Source organism: Cervus elaphus, chromosome 12 (assembly GCF_910594005.1).
Source record: "Cervus elaphus chromosome 12, mCerEla1.1, whole genome shotgun sequence".
NCBI classification, from domain to species: domain Eukaryota; kingdom Metazoa; phylum Chordata; class Mammalia; order Artiodactyla; family Cervidae; genus Cervus; species Cervus elaphus.
The window spans coordinates 87,338,422-87,364,495 of NC_057826.1; the positions used below are offsets into that span (position 1 = coordinate 87,338,422).

The 26,074-nt window shown below is 37.8% G+C and overlaps 1 protein-coding gene across 6 annotated transcripts in view; it reads left to right on the top strand.

Moving 5' to 3' along the window:
- Positions 1 to 1,682: 1,682 nt before the first annotated feature.
- The window catches only part of DENND4A (DENN domain containing 4A), a 119,490-nt gene continuing 95,098 nt past the window's right edge, over positions 1,683 to 26,074 (top strand). For 3 of the 6 annotated variants that reach the window (XM_043919870.1, XM_043919873.1, XM_043919872.1), the window contains exon 1: positions 1,683 to 1,959. The gene's annotated coding sequence lies outside the window, so the exon portion shown is untranslated. Of the gene's footprint in view, positions 1,960 to 20,647; positions 20,659 to 23,561; positions 23,565 to 26,074 lie in introns of those variants that run through there. The other 3 variants (XM_043919874.1, XM_043919876.1, XM_043919871.1) reach the window with 2 other exon arrangements.

Genomic DNA, 26,074 nt, shown 5'->3' on the forward strand with positions numbered 1-26,074 from the left:
GGCCCATGCTGTGCAGTGCTAAGTTGCCCCAGTGGTGTCTGACTCTCTGTGACCCCATGGACTGTAGCCTGCCAGGCTTCTCTGTTCATGGGATTCTCCAGGCAAAAATACTGGAGTGGGTTGTACAGCCTTCCTCCAGGGGATCTTCCCAACCCAGGGATCCAAACCAAATATCCTGACGCTTCCGCACTGTAGGCGTATTCTTCACAGTCGAGAAATACAGATATAATATCATACCCCAAACATCACTGTTCTCAATTCCCTGCTCTAATAGGCATCCCTTCCTCTTCAATAGCTTTCAGTTGCAATTACAATAAAATCCAGTCTTGTTTCTTTATCTTCCTAGGGCCTGGGGAAATGGGCCCTCACTTGATTACACACTCACGTCTTCAGTATCAGGGCAGACTCCTCTCCGCACCACAGATTCCCTGGCACCATGGAAGCCACTCAGTTCCACTCCAGCCAAGTTCCTTCCTACCACAGGTCTTTTGCATAGCCATTTCCTCTGCCTTAATTCTCCAGGGCATTTCTCAGATTATTGGCTCCTTCTCATCCCTCAGATGGACCTTTCCTGACCACTTTTTTTTTTTTAAAACTATCCTGGTATCTGCTCTCCCAGAATTCTGTTCATAACCTTTATAGCATGTTTCCCTCAAGATCTTATGAGTATTCACTGTCCCTCCTTTTCCCAGTAGACTGTCAACTCCAGTCTAGAAGGCAGACCTTTTCTGTTTCCCTCACCAGTGTGTCCCCTCAGTTTTTGAGTTTCAGTGAATGTTTGTTGACTGACTGAATACAACAAAAGAAACGGAGATAAGAAATAAAGCTATAAACCTGGTTAGTAGAAGGGTTAGTTAAAGACTATTCTGCACGATTTGGGAAAGTTGACTTGAAACCTTTTAGGGTCCTGTTTCTCCCTTCTTTTGTCCATGTAATAATGTACACTGATTGAGTACTTTCAGGTACTATGTTAAGCACTTCACATGTATTATACTATTTAACCTTCTGAGCAACCCAGTAGCAGTAATCAACCTTTATTATCCTCATTTTTCAGAGGCAACTTGCCAACAGCCACTCATAGTAGAACCATAGCCAGGTGTAAGTAGGCCATAACCCATTAATCCAATGTAACCTACACCCCTTCCGTCAACAATTGGTGTTTCATCACTGTACTCTTCAGGGAACCCTCCTGAATTCCCCATTTTACCTGACTTGCAGTTATCTTGGTACCGAAACCTACTAGGAGGTGGTTGCTAACCCCTGAGGGGGTTGCCCGGGGACTCTGAGTGCCTTTTGTAGAAGAGCTGCCGCTCAGGCAGACGCCACGAGCTCCGGCTAGCCAACGTCTGGACTCCTGGGACTGCTGGGCAGGAAGGAGGAAATAGGTCAGTTGGCCCATGACGGATCCTGACCCTCGCTGCGGTGAAAGGGGAAGAGAAGGTGTGTGTCGCCCACGCTCGCCTCGGTTCCACCCGAAGGGGAACCACAGCGCACTTCCCCAACTCTACCGCGCGTCACGAGAGAACACTGCTCAGCTCCGCCCACCTTCTACGCCTAGCGCGTATCCGGCGCTAGGACCCCGCGCCCCTTAACGCGCCCCTGAGCCGCCCCCTCGAGCAAGGGCCCGGTCCGCTATTGGCGCTAGCAGGCCGCGATCCCCGCCTCCGTCCCCTCCGTCACTGTCAAGATGGCGCCGGTCGCAGCGGCGGCGGCCGCGGCGGCTGGAGCCAGAGAAGGAGGCGGAGGCAGCGGCGGCCGCGAGGGGAGGGGGAGTCCCGTCTGACTGAGACGGCAGGCCTGGGCGGGCGGGGGTGCCGCGCAGGGCGGAGCGCCGCTGGGGATGAGCTAAGCGGGTTCGGAGCGCCGCGGCATTCAGCCCCTCGTGTCCCGCCACCGCTGAGTGGACGCCGCACCGCTCTCCAAGCTCGACCCGCTTCTCGAGCGGGAGCCAGCGGTGAGGTGAGTGCGGGGGCGGCGGCGCGGACAGCGGTGGCGTGTGGAGCTGTCACTGCCCGGAGCGGTGACAGCCGTGGGCACGGGAGCGGGGCCGGCTGGGCTCGGAGATGTGGCGTGGATGGCCGCGACCTCCGCTCGGGGGCTTCTCGGAGCCTGGCTGTCCTTCGCTAGCTGGGTCGGCTACGGGTGGCGCGGCGGTGCTGAGAGCAGCACCCGCGCCGCTGCGTCGGCAGCTGGGGGTCTCCTCTGTTTTCGTTCCGGATTTGCTATTCCGGGCTGGCCTGGGGCTCTAATTGGGGGGTGGGGGCGGGGGCGGTGAGAGGGGAGGTCCTGGAGCTGGGATTTTGACAAGCTCGTTACGTAAGACGGAGGTGGCCTCACGGAATCCCACCTGCTCGACGTTTTAAACAGGCGGCAGCTGGAGCCTGGCGGGCCCCCAGAGGCCCGATTTCCTCGCGGGGGTCTGCGTTGCCTACCTCGGCCAACGTGAGCCTGCTCAAGGTCCAAGTTGGCCAGTTTGGGGTTTTTCCCTAGTCTTTTTTTTTTGGGAGGGGGGTGGCGGGGAGGTGATAAACAATTCCTGGTCGCCACCATTCCCTTTGAAGTTTACCGCTTTCTGGGGGGAGGAGGGGAAAAAAAGCTTGTGACCGAAAACTGGGTCGCAGCAACGACTTTTCATGATCATGCTTTTAAATGATAAATGTACTGAAAGATTTTTGTTATTTTTCCAGTGTGCTTTTAATTCAAACGTATGGTTACGCCTGGAGCCTTAGAGAAGGGTTTTTGTCTCATAGGACAGTTATTTCTTGTTTGCAACAGCAGGATAGGCATCAGTCAACAGGCATGCATTTATCTGGGAAGAAAACGCGTGTCAGCTAGCTAGAGACCCGTAAGGGCAGGAATTGTACTACTCCGTGAATATGTTATTCTTTAAAATATTATCCGTTAATGACAATAATAGTCCAAGTTTAAAAGAAGCAATTTTACAAGATTACAAGCTGTTGTTTGGTGTACATAGTCTCTTTCTATTTTTGCTTGCCCTAATCCACCTCTTCTCTCCTGTTGGGGGAAGGAGGAGACGACACCTGTGAACAGCGTAGTCCAGGTTACATTAATCTGTTGTAGTGCATTTGAGATTATTGTAAAAAGTAGTCTCTGGGGGACCTAAGATTGGGTAATAAATAAGGACTCTTGGGCAAGTTATACAGTTTTATGTTTAGATACTAGGATTTCAGCTTTTGAAAATCTAAGTATACAAGATTTCTGAGATATTTGCACCCCTTTTGAACTTGTAATGAAACAAAAAAATTGTTATTAGGCCTCTTTTATGGGAACTTTGTTTTGTTTTGGCCAGAATTAAACATTTTGGGTAGCTTTTACCTCATTTTCACATTTTCTCTTTTTGAACTGCAGCTCTCAGTAGGAGTCCAGAATAGTGTATATTATCATCATCGTCATCATTATACTACTGTATGTTACATAATTTTCTTTTTCTGAATGATTAAGCGTAGACTTAACTTCATTGTGGAATTTTAAAAGAATGTATTTGTTAGGAAAGTTAATTGCTCTTGACGGTAGCCCAGTACTGGGAATAAATAATAAGTAAAATTTGGCCTCAGTTTTAAATTTATGTACACAAAGTTACACTTTTGAAAATTGGTTAAGCAGTATAAATTTTATGTTTGTGCAAGAGAGCCAGGAAGCTGATGCTGATTTGTTCTGAACTTTTCCACATGAGTTACCACTGGCTTAAATAGTTATTGATTCTTAAGCTCATGGAGCTGTTGACCTATTTATGGCAAGTCGAATAAATTTGGAGTAATTGGGAGGCTGTGAGAAGGAAGAGATAGAATGCATGACATTTTCTAATTCGTTCAAAAAATAATAAAAATGTGGAAGAATTGTAAAAGAAAGCTATTTTTTCATTGAGTGATACTAGTTAATGTTATCTTTTGTTTGCAGAATTTTTCAAAGCATACTTATTATTTATGTGCTTAGATTTAAGCTCCAATACAGAGATGTTTGATGTATTATAAATGTTATATCTTATTTATTCCTATTTAAATTGATGGTTCATTATTCTAAGTGGAAAAAGAAGTGGCTGTAGCAGACAGAAGTGACTGTAGCAGAGAAATTAACTTGTTATTCTTGTCCTCTCTGATATCAGAGAATTATTTTGTGGAAATTTTTCCTTGTTCCTACCAAATGTGGAAGAAGAAAATGAAGAAAAGTCAATAAAAATTTCTTTTCTTTTTTGTTTGTTCAGTGTCCTATTGACTGTTGCTCAGTAGAAATTGTGGGGGCAAGTCAAGTACTCCATGCTTTATTACTGTGTATCATAATTATCACTTTGAATTCTAAAATAGCAATGTAGAGCTTTATATATAAGAAGGGATTAATTTATATAGTATGTTACTATAATAGTGAAAAATCTGTTAGTTAAAATGCCATATACTAGAGGATTAGTAAAATTAATGGCAGTTAATATGTGTGGTAAATGCAATAAAAAGTATTTTTTTTAATTTACTAACATGAGAAAGCACAATGTAATCTTGAGAGAAAAATAGGAATAAAAGGAATTACTATGTTATCATTTTTTATATATCATATATATGGCAAAATGATTTTCAGGAAATGCATACAATATTAAAAGACATTATCTCTGGATGATAGGATTTTCGGTAATTTCTATTTTAGTGTTTGCATTTTGTTCTCTCTTCTGAGTAGTATTACTCTAATAATAACTAAAATGAAACTAATATGTTTTCAAGAGTCATAGGAGAAAATCCTGAAAATCCCATATAACTACTGCCCCAATAGAGACTACCTTATGCCTCATTATTAACAAAACTAACTGAAAATACAGTATTTATGCAATACACAACAATAATGGAAACAGCTAGTGATACAGGTGAAGGCATTCTCTTAGCCCCCAGCACCAGCCTGATAACAGTGTTCTATATATGGATGCTCCTCTTACTGCACATTGTTCCTCTCCTACCTTTTTTCTGTTTGTGTCTTAACCCTCACTATTCTATGTTGCCGGTGCCACCAACTGATGAACTGTTTGACTCAAGTCTTTACTTCATTACCTCATCAGTCAGCAGGCAGCGGGTTTTCAAATGTTGATGAGGTACCAGGTACTCTGGTAGTCACTGAGAATACCAAGGTGAATGAATGAAACATGGTTTCTAACCTCAAACCCTGGCAGAGAAAACCCTTTCTTTTCTTTCTGGTTCATCAGTGCATATACTGTGCTCTGCTTTCTCTGTCTCACTGCCAGGCACCTCAGGCAGTATCTTTTTTTCCTGGTGATTACATCCTCTTTTAACTTTCTTTATGGGAAAATATGATCTGAGTTCCAGACAACCAATTTACAAGTAAATTTTTGGAACTGATTGTATGTTGGGAAGTCTTAAGTTTAGAAGGACTCCACATAGGCTTATCTATGGCTGCTGTTATTTTTTAAAGTATGTGACAATTTCTTGGGACTTTCTTTTTGCTTCCTTCTTTTCAAAACCACAAACAAGTAGAAAGCAGCAGAAAAAAAGAGGTAGAAAGATATTAAGGGAATTTTCCTGCTATTGCTATATGTACTTCATTTTCATTGAGAGTAGTGAGTCATCAAAATATAAGAAATACTGTTTCTGGTATGTTTAGTTTGTATCTTTTGAACCACATAAAAATGCATTTTCCATATGTATGTTAAAGTGTATACACATACATAAACTCCCAGTTTAGCTGTTGGCATTTCCAAATAAAAGCTGAAATATGGAGATTGGAAATCTGTTACATTTATTTTTGTTAAAATATTGTTTGATAGGGGAGATATTTTGAAAAGTTTAAAAAATACAGAAAATTCCCCAAAGTAGTAAGCAACACACATACTCACCATAGAAAATTTGACATCTCTTTTATTTTTGCTTGAGATACACAGTTAATATAAAAGAACTGTGTAAAGAACACACTAAATTCTAAAATTTCAATGTAGATCTTTATACTTTACCTGAACATTGCTGATAAAAAGTCTCTTCTCTTCTCCCCAATTTCATCCTCTTTCTTTCTCTCCTTATCTCCCCTCCCAGAGGCAGTTGTTGTGATGAATTTGATGTATATCCTTCCAGTTTACCTTTCAATAAACTATATATATATATGTGTGTGTGTAGTACATGACATTGCTTTTGATGCTTTTGAAGAGTGTGGACTTTGGAGCCGTAATGTCCTAGGCTTGAATCTTGAGTCTGCAACTTAATAGTTTTGTGACCTTAGGCAAATTTAAAAATTTTTCCCATGCCTCAGTGTCCCCATCTATCAAATCTAGATAATAGAAATATTTACCTCATAAGGTTGTAAAATTTAAATGAGGTGCTTTTTAATTTTATATTTAAGCCGCTTAAAACCGTGCCCTGGTAAATTTAGCCAGCTATTAATACAATTGTGTCATGGTATACACACTTTGAAACTTGCTTTCTTTATTTTACTTTTTTTCCCCTCGATTCCTATTGGCACTGTAGGTAGGTCTAGTTCATTTATTTTTGACTGGTTTGTAGTGTTCCATTGATAAATGTACTGGAGTTTGTCATTTCATCTATTGATAAACATTTAGAGTGTTTTCATTTTTTATCTACTATTAATAGTGCCTCATGAAATCCTTGTATCTCTTCAAGCAACATACCAGAGTTTCTCCAGGTCATATACCTGATTGTCAAATTGCCTGGTCTTAGAATATAAATTTTTCCCTCTTTCCCTGGTGTTTATAGAATACTGACAGTTTCTGTTTGTGCACATCCTTACCAGTAGTTGGTGTTGTCAGACTTTTGGATTTTTCCAATCTGATTGGTGTGACATGGCATTTCATTTGTATTCTGTTTTTATTTCATCTTTTCTTATATTTGGGTATTTTTGGTTATCTCTTCAGTGATTTGCCTATATCTATCCTTCACATTTTATACTGGACTTTTTGTTACTGCTTTGTAAGAGTTCTTTTTAGTATATTCAAGATAGTTACAAATGTTAGTGGTTTTTTTTTTAATTTTTGGAGCTTTCAAATCTCTTGAACAGTGCCCATTATGAATCCTAGTTGTGAATTTTGAATTTTAATATACTGTTATTAGTGAACTTCCCAGTGTGCTTTCTTAAAATACGTATGGTTATATTCCTCTCCTTCTGAGACTATGAGGAAATGTCTCAGTAATGTACAAGTGAATATATTTGAGTAGAACTATTTAAACTTCGTGGACTTCAAAGGCCAGGTGGAATTTTTATTAGTAATAATTAGTACCACAATTTTTATTTTAAAGTTTGAGTGGCCTCCTACTTAGGAGAGTTTTCTGCTCCTAAAGTGCTTTATCAACTAAGGAATAAAAACATGCACATATGAAATGACTTGGGCACTTTCATATACTATGTTATAAACTGTTCATCAGCGTTGAGATTGCTTTATATAGTACCAACTGTATTTCTAATTTTGTCCAACCCTCTTATACATGACTTAAAGGACTAAAATCAGTCTGGTTAAGGCAATAACTTCCCTGCTATTATTATTAATTAATCTAAATAAACTTTTAATTTTATCAATAGGATAATTTTACATTTACAGAGAAGTTTCAGGGAGTTACCACATTCCCCGCACCCTGTTTCCCCTATTGCTAACATCCGACGTTTCTGTGTTACACTTGTCACAATTAAGGAACCAACACTGGAACATTACTATTAACTAAAGTCCATAATTTATTATTCAGATTTCATTAGTTTTTACCTAATGTCCTTTTTCAGCTCCAGAATCCCATCCAGATCGCACACTCCATTTAGTCATTATGTTTCCTTTGGCTCCTCTGGGCTATGACAGCTTCTCAGATTTTCCTTGCTTTTGATGACCTTGCCAGTTTTGAGGAGTATGGGTCAAGTATTTTGTAGAATGTCTCTCAATTTGGGTTTGCCTGATATTCTTCTCATAATTAGACTCGAGTTATGGGTTTGTGGGAGGATGACTGTAGAGAGAAAATGCCATTCTCATGTCATATCAAGGGTACCTATCAGTATGACTTATCACTGATGTTTTTAACCTTGTTCACCTGGCTGAGGTACTGCTTGCCAGGTTTCTCTACTGTAAAGTTTTTTCTACATGCTACTTTTTAGGAACAAGTAATTAAGAGCAGACCATACTCAGTGGGAAAGTTAAGGTGGGAAGTTAAGCTCCAACTCCTCCAGGGGTGAGTATCTACAAAATTATTTGGAATTCTTCTTTAAAGGAGATGTTCCTTTTCTCCCCCATTTTTTAATTTTATCATTTATATCAGTGTGGACTCATGGACATTCATTTCTAAATTTGAGTTATACTGCTATACTGTTTGAATTATACTCCTATACTCCTATTCTGTTGCTCAAGTTACTCCACCTCTTTCTAGTTGGTTCCTGTAACCAACAGGACAGAAACCATTGTTGTTGTTCTTTTGAGCCCTTTTGTACTTTCTGGCACTACAAAATTCTCAAGGCTAATCTTTTGTATTCCCTGCCCCAGCCCTATAATCAATCATTTATTTAAGGATCTTTGGTTACTTTTATTAGAGAAGGGTATTAGAAACCAAGATTTGGGCACTGGGTATGCTCATTGCTGTTCAGATATCATTACTTTTAGATTTCATTGTACAGACTTAGGATATGTATGTATGTATACTAACCCATGTATGCAAATATATAACTTTTTTTACATATGTACATCTGTATCTGTATGAAGCTAAGTGTAACTTCATACTGATATCTTTTTTTTTCTTTTCTTTTTTTTTTTTCCTTTATTTATTTATTTTTTCAGTGGGTTTTGTCATACATTGATATGAATCAGCCATAGATTTACATGTATTCCCCATCCCGATCCCCCCTCCCACCTCCCTCTCCACCCGATTCCTCCGGGTCTTCCCAGTGCACCAGGCCCGAGCACCTGTCTCATGCATCCCACCTGGGCTGGTGATCTGTTTCACCATAGATAATATACATGCTGTTCTTTCGAAACATCCCACCCTTACCTTCTCCCACAGAGTTCAAAAGTCTGTTCTGTACTTCTGTGTCTCTTTTTCTGTTTTGCATATAGGGTTGTCATTACCATCTTTCTAAATTCCATATATATGTGTTAGTATACTGTATTGGTCTTTATCTTTCTGGCTTACTTCACTCTGTATAATAGGCTCCAGTTTCATCCATCTCATTAGAACTGGTTCAAATGAATTCTTTTTAACGGCTGAGTAATATTCCATGGTGTATATGTACCACAGCTTCCTTATCCATTCATCTGCTGATGGGCATCTAGGTTACTTCCATGTCCTGGCTATTATAAACAGTGCTGCGATGAACATTGGGGTGCACGTGTCTCTTTCAGATCTGGTCTCCTCAGTGTGTATGCCCAGAAGTGGGATTGCTGGGTCATATGGCAGTTCTATTTCCAGTTTTTTAAGAAATCTCCACACTGTTTTCCATAGCGGCTGTACTAGTTTGCATTCCCACCAAAAATGTAAGAGGGTTCCCTTTTCTCCACACCCTCTCCAGCATTTATTGCTTGTAGACTTTTGGATAGCAGCCATCCTGACTGGCGTGTAATGGTACCTCATTGTGGTTTTGATTTGCATTTCTCTGACAATGAGTGATGTTGAGCATCTTTTCATGTCTGATATCTTTTTGACTCTATTTCAGTACCACATGGTTCATCCTAGCCTTACCCCCTTGCTTATTTGTGACCTTATTCTCCAGAAATGAAAAACCTGGTTCTCACCATCCGCTGTCCACTTACTTATTTGTTCAGTCTCATTATACATGTTTAGTTTCATAATTGTTAATCATATCCCAGTGAGAAATGACTTTACCAACTAGAGAAGTTTTATCTTTTTTTTTCCCCCTTAAATTCTTTTGTCTTTTAGAGTTCCTAGTCAAAACACTGTTTTCAAAGTTACTTAGGTCAGAACTTTTCAGGACCTTCTTTTCTCTGTTCTTCATATTTTAGTTTTGCTTTTTATAGGCTGATCTAAATTACATAGTAATTCTATATATAACTTATCAAAAATTTCCCTTACTTATTAAAGAACCTTAACTCTGTTTTTTTTTTTTCTCTCTGACTTTTGTGGCCAAAAAAATTCTCTTTTATGAAAGTAACACTTCCTGAGGCTTAGTCAGAACAGTACTCCTTCATTTGGTTATTGGTTGATATATTTATGATTTGGACTCAGAGTTACTACAACTTCACATATCTTTAATAGTACATTTTGAAAAATGCAGTTCAGTGGAGCACTAAGATCCTTGCAAGTAAATAAATATATAATAATATGAGTGCTCAGAATTTACCTGTATTCTTATAATAATTTTTACATGGATTAGCTCATTTAATTCCCTCAAGAAGTCTGTGAGGTAAGTACTTTATTATTTTGCTCCTTTTAAAGATGAAGAGATTAGGACACAGAGATTTAGCAACTTACATAGCTAGTAAATGGCAGAGCTGTAGTTTGTATGCAGCCAGTCTGATTGTGGAGCCTACACTCTCAATCACTTTGCTGTACTACCTCTAAATAAACAAGAAAAGTTGAAAGTATCATTAGAGTTACAAAGGAAGTAAAACATGATGATGTGAGAGAATGATTGAGAGGGTCTTCAGGGTACTTCTTAGGGAAGCCCTCTCAGTAGATGATATTTGACAGATGAGAAAGAGCTTAATGTGAAGAGTTGAGGAAAGCATGATTCTTAGGGGAGAACATCAAGTGCAAAGCCTTGCCATATAAAGGAGTCTGAAATAAGAACCTAAAGGCACCCAGTATGGCTATGTGTAGTGAGCTTGAGGACCTGGGTATTACTTATAGGTGAGGTTCCATGTAGTAAGTTATTTAATGCTCAAATAACCCACCACCTCAAATTTATAGATGAGAAAATTGATAACAATCTGCATTGGTTCAAATTACATCTTTTCTGTACTCTTAACTCTTTGTCCCATTGCAGTCTAATTTCTACTTCTTATGTCACTAAACTTGCTCCCGCTAAAGTAACCAAGGAGAGTAATGCTGTTGGTCCCTTTCTCAGAAGCTCAGCCCCTTGACTGCCGCTTCTGTTAATGCTGCCCTCTTCTGTTAATCCTGGAGCTTCTCGGTGTGTTGATCATTCCCTTTGAGGGTTTGCCTTCCTCTGCCTGTTCCAAAAGAAGTGGTGGTCCCAGGGTTAGTCAGTTGCTCTTAGCCTTTACAGTAAGTCACAGTTATCCCTATGGTTTCAGTTACCATGTGACTGCCAGTTACCCACCAAGCTGTTTTTCCAGTATTAATATTGTTCCAAAGCATCAGAGATTCTTATCTAACTGCTTATGTATCTTCACTTCAAACTCCATTTGCCCAAACTGTACTTATTTACCTGTCTAAAGTTTCTCTTTGATGTGTGTTCAGAAACGTTTTGACTGCTGACTTCATCATCCAAGAAACTTGGGAGTCTTTCATATTTCCTCCTTTCTCTCCTTGCATCCATTCATGTACTATGCATTCTGCTGATTTTACCACCTAAATATTTTTTCAATCAATCATTGCCTTAGTATTCCTGTTTTAACCACTGCCTTATTAGGAACTGCTTCCTTACCTTCTCACTGGTTTTCCTGTCTTTGATTTTATCTCCATGAAATTCATGTCAGAATTGCCAGACTAGTATGTCTAAAATACAGTTAGAAAATTCTTGTTTGACATCCCATTGTCAACTGAATAAAGGCTGAACTCTTGAGTAGGTCATCAAGCCTCATCATGATTTGAGACTGGTTCTCTCATCTTACTGGAGAAGGCAGTGGCACCCCACTCCAGTACTCTTGCCTGGAAAATCCCATGGACGGAGGAGCCTGGTAGGCTGCAGTCCATGGGGTCGCTAAGAGTCGGGCACGACTGAGCGACTTCACTTTCACTTTTCACTTTCACGCATTGGAGAAGGAAAATGGCAACCCACTCCAGTGTTCTTGCCTGGAGAATCCCAGGGACGGGGGAGCCTGGTGGGCTGCCGTCTATGGGGTCGCACAGAGTCGGACACGACTGAAGCGACTTAGCAGCAGCAGCAGCAGCAGCTCTAATCTTAACTCTTTAAATTTATGCTTTCCATTTTCCACTCAGCTGTATCAAACTGCTTTTTGAAGATTCCTTGAATGTACCTGCTATTTCTGAATTGTTTACCATTGCCTGTTAGTCCTTCTGCTTGGAATGACTTCATTTTCTTCTTCCCTTTTCTTTTTGCCTCTCTAACTCCTCTGAATCTTTTAAAACTCAGTGTAGGCTTTACTTCTTCTGGAAAGCCTTCTCAGACCCATGCTCTTTTTTTAAAAAAAATTTATTGGTATATAGTTGATTTACAATTTTGTGTTAGTTTCTGCTGTAGAGCAAAGTAAATCAGTTATACGTATACATATAGCCACTCTTTTTAAGACTTTCTTCCTGTATAGGTCTGTTATTGAGTCGAGTTCCCTGTGTATACAGTGGGTCCTTGTTAGTTATCTGTTTCGTTTATAGTAGTATGTATATGTCACTCCCAACCTCCCGATTTATCTCTTTCCCCCTTTCCTTCCTGGTAACCATAAGTTTGTTTTCTATATCTGTGACTTTGTTTTGCAAATAAGTTTATTTTTATCATTGAGTCCACATATAAGCAATATCATATGCTATTTCTTTCTCTGATTTCACTTGGTACAGTAATCTCAAGGTCCATCCATGTTGCTGCAAATGGCATTATTTCATTCTTTTTTGTGGCTGAGTAATATTCTATTGTTATGTAAGTATCACATCTTCTTTATCCGTTCATCCGCTGATGGACATTTAGGTTACTTGCATGTCTTGGCTATTGTAAATAGTGTTGCTATGAACTTTGAGCTATGTATCTTTTCAAATTAGACTTTCCTCCAGATGTATGCCCAGGAGCGGGATTGCTGGATCATATGGTAGTTCTATTTTTAGTTTCTTAGGGAATCTCCATACTGTTCTCCATAGTGGCTGGACAAACTTATAGTCCCACCAACAGTATAGGAGGGCTCCCTTTTCACTACACCCTCTCCAGCATTTATTGTTTGTAAACTTTTTGATGGTGACTCTTCTGACTAATGTGAGGTGATAATTCATTGTAGTTTTGATTTGCATTTCTCTGATAATTAGGTATGTTGAGCATTTTTTTCACGTGCTTTTTGGCCATCTGAATGTTGTCTTTGGAGAAATGTCTATTTAGATCTTCTGCCTTTTTTTTTTTTTTTTTTTTTTACATAGAGCTGGATGAGCTGCTTGTATATTTTGGAGATTAATACCTTGTCGGTTGCTTTGTTTGCAAATATTTTCTCCCATTCTGTGGGTTGTCAGGCCCATACTCTTGTCTGGATTACCAAGTTCCTTCTGAAATAATCTGTTAGTAACTGTGTTATATCTCAAGCAAATATAACAGCTTCTGGCACAGAGAAGACACTCAGTTAAGATTTTGATGAATGAATTATTTTGGTATTGGAGAGGCAGTATAAAGCAGTTGATCTAGACCCAAACTTTCAGATTGAAACCTGGCTTTGCTATTTGACTACCTATTATGTGTCTGTACTTCAGTTTCTTTCCTTTTGTAAAATGGGGGTAATTCTTCATAAGATTGTTGTGAAACTTAAATTTGCTACTGTAGGTAAAGCATTTAGAACGGTGCCTGGCACTTGTTTAGTGTTCACTAAATAATCTGTTATGTCATTGCTGCTCTTTGAACATTTTAATTTATGTATTCAAGTCCCCCCCATCCTAGAATTATCAAATGAATGAACAAACCATCTAATCCTGGGTTTTAAAATGAAAGATAAATTCCTAGCTTTTGAGAACGTTTTGGCAAGCTGACCATTAGTCTTTCTAGTAGCTCTAGCATTTGGTGTTCTGTCACAAATTTTAAATTGGCATTAATAATAATTAGCATTTCTTTATTGTTCTGTTTCATTAGTTAAATTCCCGCACAGTTTTTTTTTTAACTTATTAATAACACTAAACTCTAGGAATGCCCTTATTTTACACTTAATCTTCATATAGTCTGTTCTGTAGCATTAACCAGCCTTTCCTATTATGGATTAAGGTGTGAGGGTGGTAGCTCTGCTGATATTATGCTTTTTATTAATTTGGGAGTTAAACTGAAGTATGTTGCAGAGAAAGATTGAACAACAGGGCAGAATGGGGAAATTGGAAAAATTCCCACTTCGGAGTCAAACCTGCAGAGTATTCCTTCATTACTAGACTTAAATTCTCAGAATATTGGACAATCATAATAAAATGTAATTTCAGTAAGTACAGTCTGGAAGCAGTATAAGTCATTAAAAATGATCGATACCTCTGCCTGCTTCCATTATTGTAAACAATTGGGGCTTGTTTACTTAAAATCTTTTTTATGGCAGTCACTGTTTAATTTTTCATAAGCTTTTTCTTTTACTCTAATGTCTCATTTTTTTCTCAATACCCAGAACTGACTATGTAATCTTGACAAATTTGATATAAGTACTGGTTGTTTTGGTTTCTTTTTATCTCTGAACTTTCTATTAAGTTTGTAGATTTTCCCCATCTTGCTAAATCTTGATTATGTGAAACTAGTCAGTTTTTCTTATAAATATTTGTTTTGAACAATCAAAGTTAGCAGTATTCATTCTTTTTTGTTTCCTCTTTTTCAAATTGGAGGATAATTGCTTTACAATATTGTGTTGGCTTCTGCCATACATCAACATGAATCAGCCACAGGTATACATATGTCTTCTCACTCCTTCATTATCCCTTTGAAAATTGTTTCTAAACAAACTCTTTTTTTTTTTTAATCTGAGTTGCTAAAGGAATCTTCTTACTAATTAACTAATCAAAGAAAAATATATTGTTTGTTTTTTTTTTTTAGAAATTAATGCTGTATAATGACTGTGCTACTTCCTTTTTTATTATTTTTTTAAGATCACTGTCTTCTACCACTGAGCATTTTAGATGAGGACTCTGTAATGGCATGCTTTTAAGAGAAAAGAGTATAGATGGATGGGGAAAACGGTATAATGATACATAGGCTTATTAGATAGTACTGGCTATTATCATCAGACATACTCCCATCCCCTTTTTGGTCAGAATAGTAGTGAGTGGTATTATTTCTTTTTATAAAATAATTTGTTCTAATAAGTTCTAAGATACTCCCTCTTATTTAATCTTTTTTCCCCCTGAACTTTGAAATAGAATTTTCTTCATACTGACAGCTATGCTGAAGTTGGATTTATAGGTTGTTGTTTGAGCCTGTTGTGGTTGGTGAATAGTTTTCATTTTCTTATGCTGAGAAATGCCTGAAGATACCAATGTAACAGCCATTTTTAACAAAGTTTTTTTTTTTTTTTTCTCCTGTGGTTAACTGTCATTTTGGTATTCCTACTTGACCTTTTCTTTTTCGAGGTTTTAAAATAAAATTTCTTTTCTTTGTAAATATTAGAAACCAAATTCAAACTAATTTACTTTGAAAAGGAAATTAGTGCTGATGGCAAGGATACTAGGGCTTTCACAGTACTTTGAGGGTAGAAGTGTTAATGTTACAACCAGACTTTTGTGAGGGCAAGGGGAGCCAGAAATTGGAAACTCACCAGTAACTTAGAAAGCTATTTTCTCCCCGCCCTGGGGCAGCAGGATCTCTTCTGCTCCCGCAGCTTGTCTGCCTCATTTTTCTCTCCCTGCATGTTGTCTTTTACCACGGCGCATGGCTGAGCGAGTCCTCTAACTCTTAAGTTCGTATATTCACTCATGGTTCTGTGATCCCATTCTAAACCCTGGGAAAAACTCCAGTTTGAGGCAGATGTCTGTGTCTGGTCCAATCAGCTGTGGCTGATGAAACCAAGATTTCAGAGAACATTTCAGTCTTCATTTTTATAGTAGAGGAGTAGATGCTAGGGCATAACAACTCTCAGGGAAGAGGGATGTAGGTTCATGGATATCCTAAAATGTGGTGATTGCAAAGAAATAATAATGTGAAATAAAATTAAGGTTTTTTTGAAATAAAAAAGAGACAACTCATTAGCTTTATGTAGTAGAAAAGAACTTAAAAGTTATTTCATCCCAATCCATATTGTGAAAGCTATCAAAATATTTCCCCCTTTCAAAATAGGAACCAGTAGAACTGATACAGTTTCTGCATACAGAATTTGAAGTTTGAATCATGCTATTTCCTGAACACAAACAGCCTTATATTAATATTATTATTAATATATCATGTCATTTTTCTGTTCAACAAGCATTTACTGACTGCCTGTCCTTTCTCAGGGACTGTACTAAAACAGATACTTACAGAGACAGAGATGTAACATTGCCTGCCTACTCTCAAAGAACTCCTAATCTAGTTGAGAAGAGTAGATGTTCAAAGAAACAGTGATAGTATTAATGTGATAACCATAATACAGATATGTACAGGATGGTCTTGAAGTATAAGAGAATGACAGTCTCTCCTGGGGAGCAGGATTAGGAAAGGCTTCAAAGAGCAGTTCTCACATATTACACAGGAACTGGCTGTCTGAACAGGGGCATTCTGACAGGAGGAACTGAATTTACAAAGGTGGTGTGGAGTTTGGTATAGCTGAAGTGAATTTTACAGCATTCAGGTTAATGGAGCTGAAATGAAAACTTATTTTTTCATATCTATCCTTCACTTGATAGTAAATACTTCTTTTTTAAAAGGAGGATTGTAGATTTTTAGAATACTCAAATTCTGAATTTGTTTGTATTGTAATGTCACTTTTGGAAATGAGCTTTTACTGATCATTTGCTTTCAGCCTCCTTTATCAAATTTTTTTAAGAGTGGTTGGTTGATTAGTTTACTTACATAGTGGTTTTTTTTTTCCCCCTGTGCAAGCATAGAACTTTATACAGTGGATGACTGAAATGCAAGGGCTTATAAAACTTATGAAGATCACAGTTTTTATAAAAGTAAACAGTGAAAACGATGCATAGCACAAGCCTAGTATAATTTTAAAAGATAAAGCTCTGAGAATGACCTATGTCAGTACTGAAATTTTGTAAGTTTAAAGGAAAAAGCATACAATATTTTTATAAAATATTTTACATCAGTTTTTTTCTCCTGTGGTGTTTGTACCTACCTTTAAGCAAAAGTAGTGTGAGCAGTTGGCAGGACACTTTTTGCTTCATTACACTGATCAGTTGGTTAACACCTTTACTTCTCTTTTCAATTCCTTTATCTACTCATTCATGACTCCGATACCACCCCTATCACAGACAAACAACCAACCAACAAAAAAGAAAAAACCAACCAAATTCATAGGTCCATAGTTTGACTGTTCTGAGAAGTGACTGATATAGGTGAGAAAGAGAGAGAAGATAGTTGTGGCCAGCTTTGCGGTGGTGAGAGCAGTAATGGTGGGTGTGTGTGTTTTAAGTATAAAGTATATTTTCCTGTAGCAAGCTCAAAAGTTTGTGACCTGTCACCCAGATCACAAATTGTAACTGTTTCTCATCCCCTTCCACAAATTCTTCAGTTTGCCTTTTGCCACTTTTATCCTTCAAAGGAAGTGATGAGCAAAGAAAAGGCAATATGACTTTTACTTGTTGCTCCTTTTGTTTGGAATACTCTTCTCTCTTCTATTACCCTACTCAAATTTCAAAATTTAGATGATAACTCTTTTCTGACTCTTGAAGCCTAGACTATGTGTCCTTGTACTTTGTGTGATTATTCTGTGATAGACTTATCACTTACATTAATTGTCTGTCTGTTTGTCTGCCTTCTCAAACTCCTGTAAGGCAGGGCCATAAATTATTTGTGTTTGTGTTCCAGTGCCTAATACAGAGCCTGGTGTATGGTAAGATTACCATTTTGGGGTTCTTGTTTGCCAACTACAGAAATCAACTTTGGTTAAAAAGGATTTATTGGTAGGATATTAGTTAGCTTACAGAAGTGACTGAAAGACTGGAGAAACAGACTCTGAGAACAAATAGGAAACCAACTAACCAACCTCAAGGCTTGACTATGGCCACAGTTATGCCACGGAAATGTCCTTTTGCTGTTTAAGATACTGTTGACTCCTCCACAGGATATTGGAGGCCGTTGTTGGAACACCACCACTGGATACTGTATGTCACTCCCCTAAGAATGATTTTTAAACTCTGCAATTTTAGCTCTGTATTCACATTCTGCATGAAAGCATCTAATTGTCCAATCTATGTACCTGGTCCCTAAATAGGGAAACAAGTTATCTGGTCTTCTTGGCTTTCATGGTTGACTCTAGGGCTTCTAAAACACACAGTGGCAGATTTTTTTTAATATAGCAAAGGAGTTCTTATGCTGGATGGTCAAAAATAGAGCTGACACATGTCCTTTTCAATAAACATTTGGTAAGTGTTTATTAGTTGAATGATGAAGAGCATCCATCATAATTTCCTGTCTCTAAACTTTTACATTATCAAGCCTTGAAGAGACTATGATGCTACTTCTATAATTCAGAACAAAATCAATTCCAAAACATATAGATAAGCAATATCAGCAAAGTTTGATTTCTTAAAATGATGATACCTTATATTTAAGTAAAACTACTTGAATTAAACTTTTTTTGCCATACCCTAAGCACATGTTTATTTGCTTGTATGATAAACTAACATTAGAGCTAGGATTTGAACTTCTCCAGACTGATTCCAGAGCACTTAGCTGCTCTTTTTATAGTGTTGGTATAGCTGTATTCAGCAATGACTTAACTGAAACTAAACTACAGTAAACTTATGTTGAATAAGCCAAAAGTTCTTTTGGGGTTTTTTCTATAACATGTTATGGAAAACCCCAAGCGAACTTTTTGACCAAGCCAGTATTGCCAAATTCAGACTAAAATTGAAGAAGTAGGGAAGACCACTAGACCATTCAGGTATGACCTAAATCAAATCCCTTACAATTATACATTGGAAGGAACAAAGAGATTCAGGGGGATTAGATCTGATAGACAGAATGCCTGAAGAACTATGGACAGAGGTTCATGACATTGTACAGGAGGCAGTAATCAAGACCATCCCCAAGAAAAACAAATGCAAAAAGGCAAAATGGTTGTCTGAGGAGGCCTTACAAATAGCTGAGAAAAGAAGAGAAGCTAAAGGCAAAGGAGAAAAGGAAAGATATACCCATTTGAATGCAGAGTTCCAAAGAATAGCAAGAAGATACAAGAAAGCATTCCTCAGTGATCAATTCAAAGAAATAGAGGAAAACAACAGATGGGAAAGACTAGAGATCGCTTCAAGAAAATTAGAGATACCAAGGGAACACTTCATGCAAAGATGGACACAATAAAGGATAGAAATGGTATGGACCTAACAGAAGCAGAAGATATTAAGAAAAGGTGGCAAGAATCCACAGAAGAACTATACAAAAAAGATGTTAATAACCTAGATAACCACGATGGTGTGATCACTCAGCTAGAGCCAGATAACCTGGAATGCAAAGACAAGTGGGCCTTAGGAAGCATCATTACAAACAAAGCTAGTGGAGGTGATGGGATTCCAGTTGAGCTGTTTCAAATCCTAAAAGATGATGCTGTGAAAGTGCTGCACTCAATATGCCAGCAAATTTGGAAATTTGCTGTGGCCGTGGGACTGGAAAAGGTGAGTTTTCATTCCAATCCCAAAGAAGGACAGTGCCAAAGTATGTTCAAACTTACCGCACAATTGCACTCATCTCACACGCTAGCAAAGTAATGCTAACTTCATGCATCACTTCATGGCAAATAAATGAGGAAACAATGGAAACAGTGAGTTAGTTTAATTTTGGGGGCTCCACAATCACTGCAGATGGTGACTGCAGCCATGAAATTAAAAAGACGCTTGCTCCTTGGAAGAAAAGCTATGACCAACATAGACAGCATATTAAAAAGCAGAGACATTACTTTGCCAACAAAGTCCATCTAGTCAAAGCTATGGTTTTTCTGGTAGTCATGTATAGATGTGAGAGCTGGACTATAAAGAAGGCTGAGTGCTGAAGAATTGATGCTTTTGAACTGTGGTGTTGGAGAAGACTCTTGAGAGTCCCTTGGACTGCATGGAGAGCCAACCAGCCCATCCTAAAGGAAATCAGTCCTGGGTGTTCACTGGAGGGACTGATGCTGAAGTTCCAATACTTTGGCCACCTGCTGCAAAGAACGGTCTCATTTGAAAAGACCCTGATGCTGGGAAAGATTGAAGGCGGGAGGTGAAGGGGATGACGGAGGATGAGATGGTTGGATGGCTTCACCAACTCTATGGACATGAGTTTGAGCAAGCTCCGGGAGTTGGTGATGGACAGGGAAGCCTGGCGTGCTGCAGTCCATGGGGTTGCAAAGAGTCGGACACAACTGAGCGACTGAACTGACTGAGTATTAGAAAGATCAGTCAGAGAAATGTTTCTGCTTGCAAAACAGGTTTTTATTTCTAAGCCATCTTACTCATCAAATGTAAGGTCTTACTACAGTCACTTTGGAACACTGTCATTATGTACCAAAGTTGGGTATACATTTATCCTATATCCTACCACCTTTATTTGTAGGTATATTTGGAAAATAATTTGTACATGGATTTGTAATTACTTGTAATAGCCTAACTTTGGAAGTAATCCAAATGTCTATTAACAATGGAATGGATACATAAAATTATGATATTTTCAATGAAAAACTATACAGAAATGAAAGTGAACAAACTACTGCTACATATATGAGTATGACTGAATATCAAAAACAGTGTAGAGTGAAAAAAACTGGACCAAAAGAATACATTCTGTATGAATCCTTCCACCTTTCATTTATATAAAGTTCAGAAACAGACAAAAATAATTCACTGTTAGAAGTCAAAATAGTGGTTCTTTTTGGGAGGACTGAAGGGGGATTCAGGACTTCCAGTTACTGGTACTGTTCTGTTTCTTAAAGGTATATATAATGGTACTGTTGTGTTCACTTTCCTGCAGTTCTAGTTTTCTATATGTACATGATGCTTTAATTAAAAATTAAAAGCGAACAAAACCCACCCCAAACAGACTTGTGTATGGATTAGCTTGGGGAGCATGGCTCAGTTACCCCCTTAAAGTTGTACATAAAGTTCTATCTGAATATCTATCTAAATAAGTATGTGTATTTCAAGAGAGAGAAGATCCCTAGCACTAATCAGATTCTCAAGGAGGTACATTATCCAAAAAAAGTTAAGAACCCACATTGCTAGAGCCCACATATTCAGAAGAATCATTGTTAAACATTTGTATGGGAAGCTTGTTTTTGTAGAGAAATCCTTGTCTCTATGATTAAACAATAGTGAACCTTTAAGTTTTGGGTTTTGTTTTTTTTCATACTATAAGGCATGTGGAATCTTCCCAGACCGGGGATCAAACCAGCACCCTCTACATTGGGAGCACTGAGTCTTAACCACTAGACTGCCAGGAAAGTCGCCTTTAAGTTATTTACTCACTCTTTCTTGCCATATCTTAATTGAGCCACCTAGATTTGTAACATCTGGACCAATATTTTGATTTTTTTTGTTTAGCAGTTTTCATGGTAAACCATCTGAGTACTTATATTCCTAAGAATGTCTTTATTTCATCCTGTGTTTAAATAATAGTTTAGTTATATGGGGTCACAAAGTCAGACAATACTGAGTGACAGACATACTTTCACTTAGTTATATATTCAATTTCATTTTTACAACATTTAAAAAATATTACTCCATTTACATACATTATTACTATCAATAATTAGAAACCTGGAATTTTTTTTCTCTTTTAGGTGAGCTACTTTTTGGGGGGAATTTTTAGAATTTTCTCTTTGAGATATTCTAAGAGTTCTTTATAAAGTGTTTAGGTATTTTTTTCTTATATATTATGTCAAACTGACATATCTTTAATTTTTGGAAATTATTGGTCATTATTTCTCATGATTCCTCATTTCTGTTTCTTTCTCACCTTCTGAAAGTCCTATTATTTAGATATCGACTCTGTTTTTCCTAGCCTCCATATATGTTCACAACTAACTCTTCACAACTAATTCTTTTATTTTTCCCTTTAAATATACTTTATTTTTTAGAATAGTTTTAGATGCACAGCAAAATTGAGCAGAAATTGTAGAGAGTGTCTGTGTACACCTTCCACCAACAAATATAGCTTTTCCCACTATCAACATCCCACACCAGAACAATGCATTTGTTATAACCCATGAACCTACGCTGACACATCATTATCAACCAAAGTTCCTAGTTTACATTAGGGTTCACTCTTTGTGTTGTACATTCTGTGGGTTTTAACAAATGTGTACTGACATGTATGTGCCATTATAGTATCATATAGAATAGTTTCACTGCCTTAAAAATCCTCTGTGCTCAGGCTGTTTGTCCTTTCTTCCTAACTTGCTGGCAACTGGTGGTCTTTTTACTGTTCTATAAAAACTGTTCTTAAAGGTATATATAATGGTACTGTTGTGTTCACTTTCCTGCAGTTCTAGTTTTCTATATGTACATGATGCTTTAATTAAAAATTAAAAGCGAACAAAACCCACCCCAAACAGACTTGTGTATGGATTAGCTTGGGGAGCATGGCTCAGTTACCCCCTTAAAGTTGTACATAAAGTTCTATCTGAATATCTATCTAGTTTGGTCATAGTTTTGTCTTTTCCAGAATGTCATATAGTTGAAGTTATACAGCACATAGCGTTTTTAGATTGGCTTTTTTCACTTAGTAATTTGAAGGTAAGGTTCTTCCATGTCTTTTCATGGTTTGATAGCTCATTTCATTTTAGAACTGAATAACATTCCATTGTCTGGATGTACTAGTTGATTTATCCATTCACCTGCTGAAAGACATGTTAGTTCCTTTCAAGTGTGGCAATTATGAATAAAGCTGCTGTAAACATCACACAGGTTTTTGTGTTTACACATTTTCAACTCGTTTGGGTAAATACTAAGAAGTGTGATTCCTGGATCATATGGTAAGAGTATGCTTAGTTTGGTAAGAAGTTGCCAAACTGTCTCGCAGAATGACTGTGATTTATCTTCCATTTTCACCAGCGGTGAGTGAGTTCCTGCTGCCCCACAGTCTTGCCATCATTTGGTGTTGTCAGTGTCCTAGATTTTGGCCATTTTATTAGGAGTGTGGTGATTTCTTGTTGTTATTTTACTTTGCATTTTCCTAATGATATATGATGTTGAATATCATTTTGGACACTTACTTGCCACGTGTATGTCTTCATTAGTCTGTTCAGGTCTTTTGCCCATTTTTTTAATTGGTTGATTCATTTTCTTATTGTTGAGTTTCAAATGTTCCTTATGTATTTTGGGAAACAGTCCTATGTCAGATAGATCTTTTGCAAATGTTTCCTTGTCTGTGGGTTGTCCTCTTATTCTTTTAAGCCTCCATATTTTTAAACTTTTATATATTTTTAATTGCTTTATGCCTTCTTAATATCTCATTCTGATCATCTATTCACTGATTTTATTTTCAAGTATATTGATTTTTTCTATTGTATCAAATATAATATTCAACTGTATTTATATTCATTTCATTATTAAACCTGATTTGAAATTTATTATTTTTAATACCCAGTATTTGTAGTTGGTTCTTCATTATTCCTTATTATTTTCCTAATATCCTAGTTTAGTTTCCTGGAGATGGTTGTCCCGCTTATTTAAGAAATATGTTTGGGATTCCCTCGTGGTTCAGTGGTTAAGAATCCACCTGTCAACGCAGGGGACGTAGGTTGGATCCCTGGTTGGGGAACTAACCCATGTGTCGTGTGGCAACCAAGCCCACAAGCTGCAACTACAGAGCCCTGCACATCACAGCAAGAGAGGAGCCCAAGTGAAGATCCTGTGTGCCAACAGCTGAGACCTGATGCAGCCAAAAATAAAATAAATATTTTTTTAAATTCTTGAACATATAAATAGCATTAAAAATTCCCCAGATACCATCTCTTCATACCTCTCTAACCATTTCTCACTTTTCTCCTTCCCATTTCTGTACTTTTTTTTTTTTTAACTCATCTTTTTTGTTACTTTTCTTGCCATATCTCTTTGTTTATCTTCTTTCATTTTCTATTTTACACTCTTCTCTGATTCTTGGTCATTCATTCTATTTCTTACCTGCCATTCTATTTCTTACCCTAACCTCTTCATCTAGTTTAACTTCTCCCACTCACCTATTAACTTTTTTGGTTCATCACAGCTCACATTCATGAATTAATATACAGGGCTCCCCCAGGAATTATTTCTCTGTCATTCTTTAATTGAAGTATGGAATAGAAGAACTCCAAATTAAAAGCCATGAGAGTTGAGTTATAAACTGATGTATATGGTCTTTAGGCAAGCTGTTTAAAATTTATGCCTCAATTTCTTCATTTATAAAAAGGATTGAAAGTACCCTCCTCACTCTAAAATCCTATGATTCTGTGGTGTCTTATCCTTCACATTTTCCCTCTACTGTGCTTACCTCATCCATTTAATAAATATTTATATACCTGCCATGTATTTATAACTCCTATAATTTATGTGAGGAATCAAAAGAAATAAAAGACAGGGTTTCTGCCTTTGAATTGTTTATAGTCTGTCTGGAGAGACAAGAGGTATCTGCATATTAACCCTCAGTTATTTCCAATCTGTTCCTCTTCTTTCCACACCAGATTATATTCTCAAGGGAATACCAACTACTTTGTTTATTTTTAAACATTAGTTTTACAGTCTTTTTTTTTTTTTTTTTGTGGCCATGCCACATGAAATGTGAGATCTTAAGTTTCCCAACCAGGAATCGAACCTGTGCCCCCTGCATTGGAAGCAGAAAGTCTTAACCACTGGATCGCTGAGGAAGTCCCTGCTACTTTAGTTCAAATCTAATTTGGGGGGGGTGGGCGGGCAGGTTTACCCCTGAACACAGTAAAAACTCTTTTTTAAAAACATTTCTTATACATCTAGGAATCCCTGTTGGAGTTGTTCTGTGCGTTCTCACGCTCAGGTGCTCAGCTGATCAATGGTATCTGACTCTTTGTGACCCTATGGACTGTAGCCCCCCAGGGTCCTCTGTTTATGGGATCCTCCAGGCTAGGATACTGGAGTGGGTTGACATTTCCTCCTCCACCGTATCTTCCTGACTCAGGAATCAAACCCATGTCTCCTGCATTAGCAGGCAGATTCTTTACCACTGAGCTGCCCAGGAAGCCCCAGTCATTCTGTGGTATTATTTTATTTGTCCACTTAATTCTAGTCTGGAATTTATTCACAATAGGAAAATTTATCTCAGAATCAAGGAGATTGATTGTCACTGTGACTTAGTAGATGATCACTCTCTGTCTCTATCTTTACATGTATGTATATGCCTGTGCATTTATGTTTGCATAATTATATTCAAATGTAATGTTCCAGATGGCTGAGTAAGTGTGACCAATAAGTCTTTGCACATGTATATGCTTTTTTCTCTGGTTTGTTTCTCCACCTATTTTGTAAGGAGTTATTGCTTTAGAGACTTTCTTTTCCTTTCATTGGCCCTGTGTGCTCTCTGGGAAAAATATACCACTCCACAGATATTATGGATAGTGTGGGGAAGGCAGGAGGGAAGTGGGCGTACTTATAAAAGGGCAACACTAAGGATCCTTGGGATGGAACTGTTCCGTATCTTGAGTTGGGTGATAAGTACGTGAAGCTGCACATTTAATAAAATCGTACAGAACTAAATACACACATATATACACACGAATACAAGTAAAATTGGGAATATCAGAATAAGATAGGAGAATTGCATCTGTCACTATCCCCACTATGATTACACTATGATTTTTCAAGATGTTACCATTGGGAGAAACTGGGTAAAAATTATACCAGATCTCTATTGTTTTTCTTTCCAACTGAATGTAAATCTACAATTACTTCAAAATGAAAAATTCAATTAAAAATAACAGCAATTTAAAGAAGTATGTGCTGAAAGATAATTGACGTATGTAGCTGCAGGAAGCACTTTGAGGAGCATGACTTTGCATTTACATCAAAGGATGCTCTACTAAATAGATTTTATGCATTTTTTGTTGCAAGTTTTCTTATGCACGTACAGAAAGTGAAGCAGTAGTGGTCATGTGCTGTCTCCATTCACAGAAGAACTTTGTAAACACTTAAGTGATGTCAGTTTCATATCAGTCTTA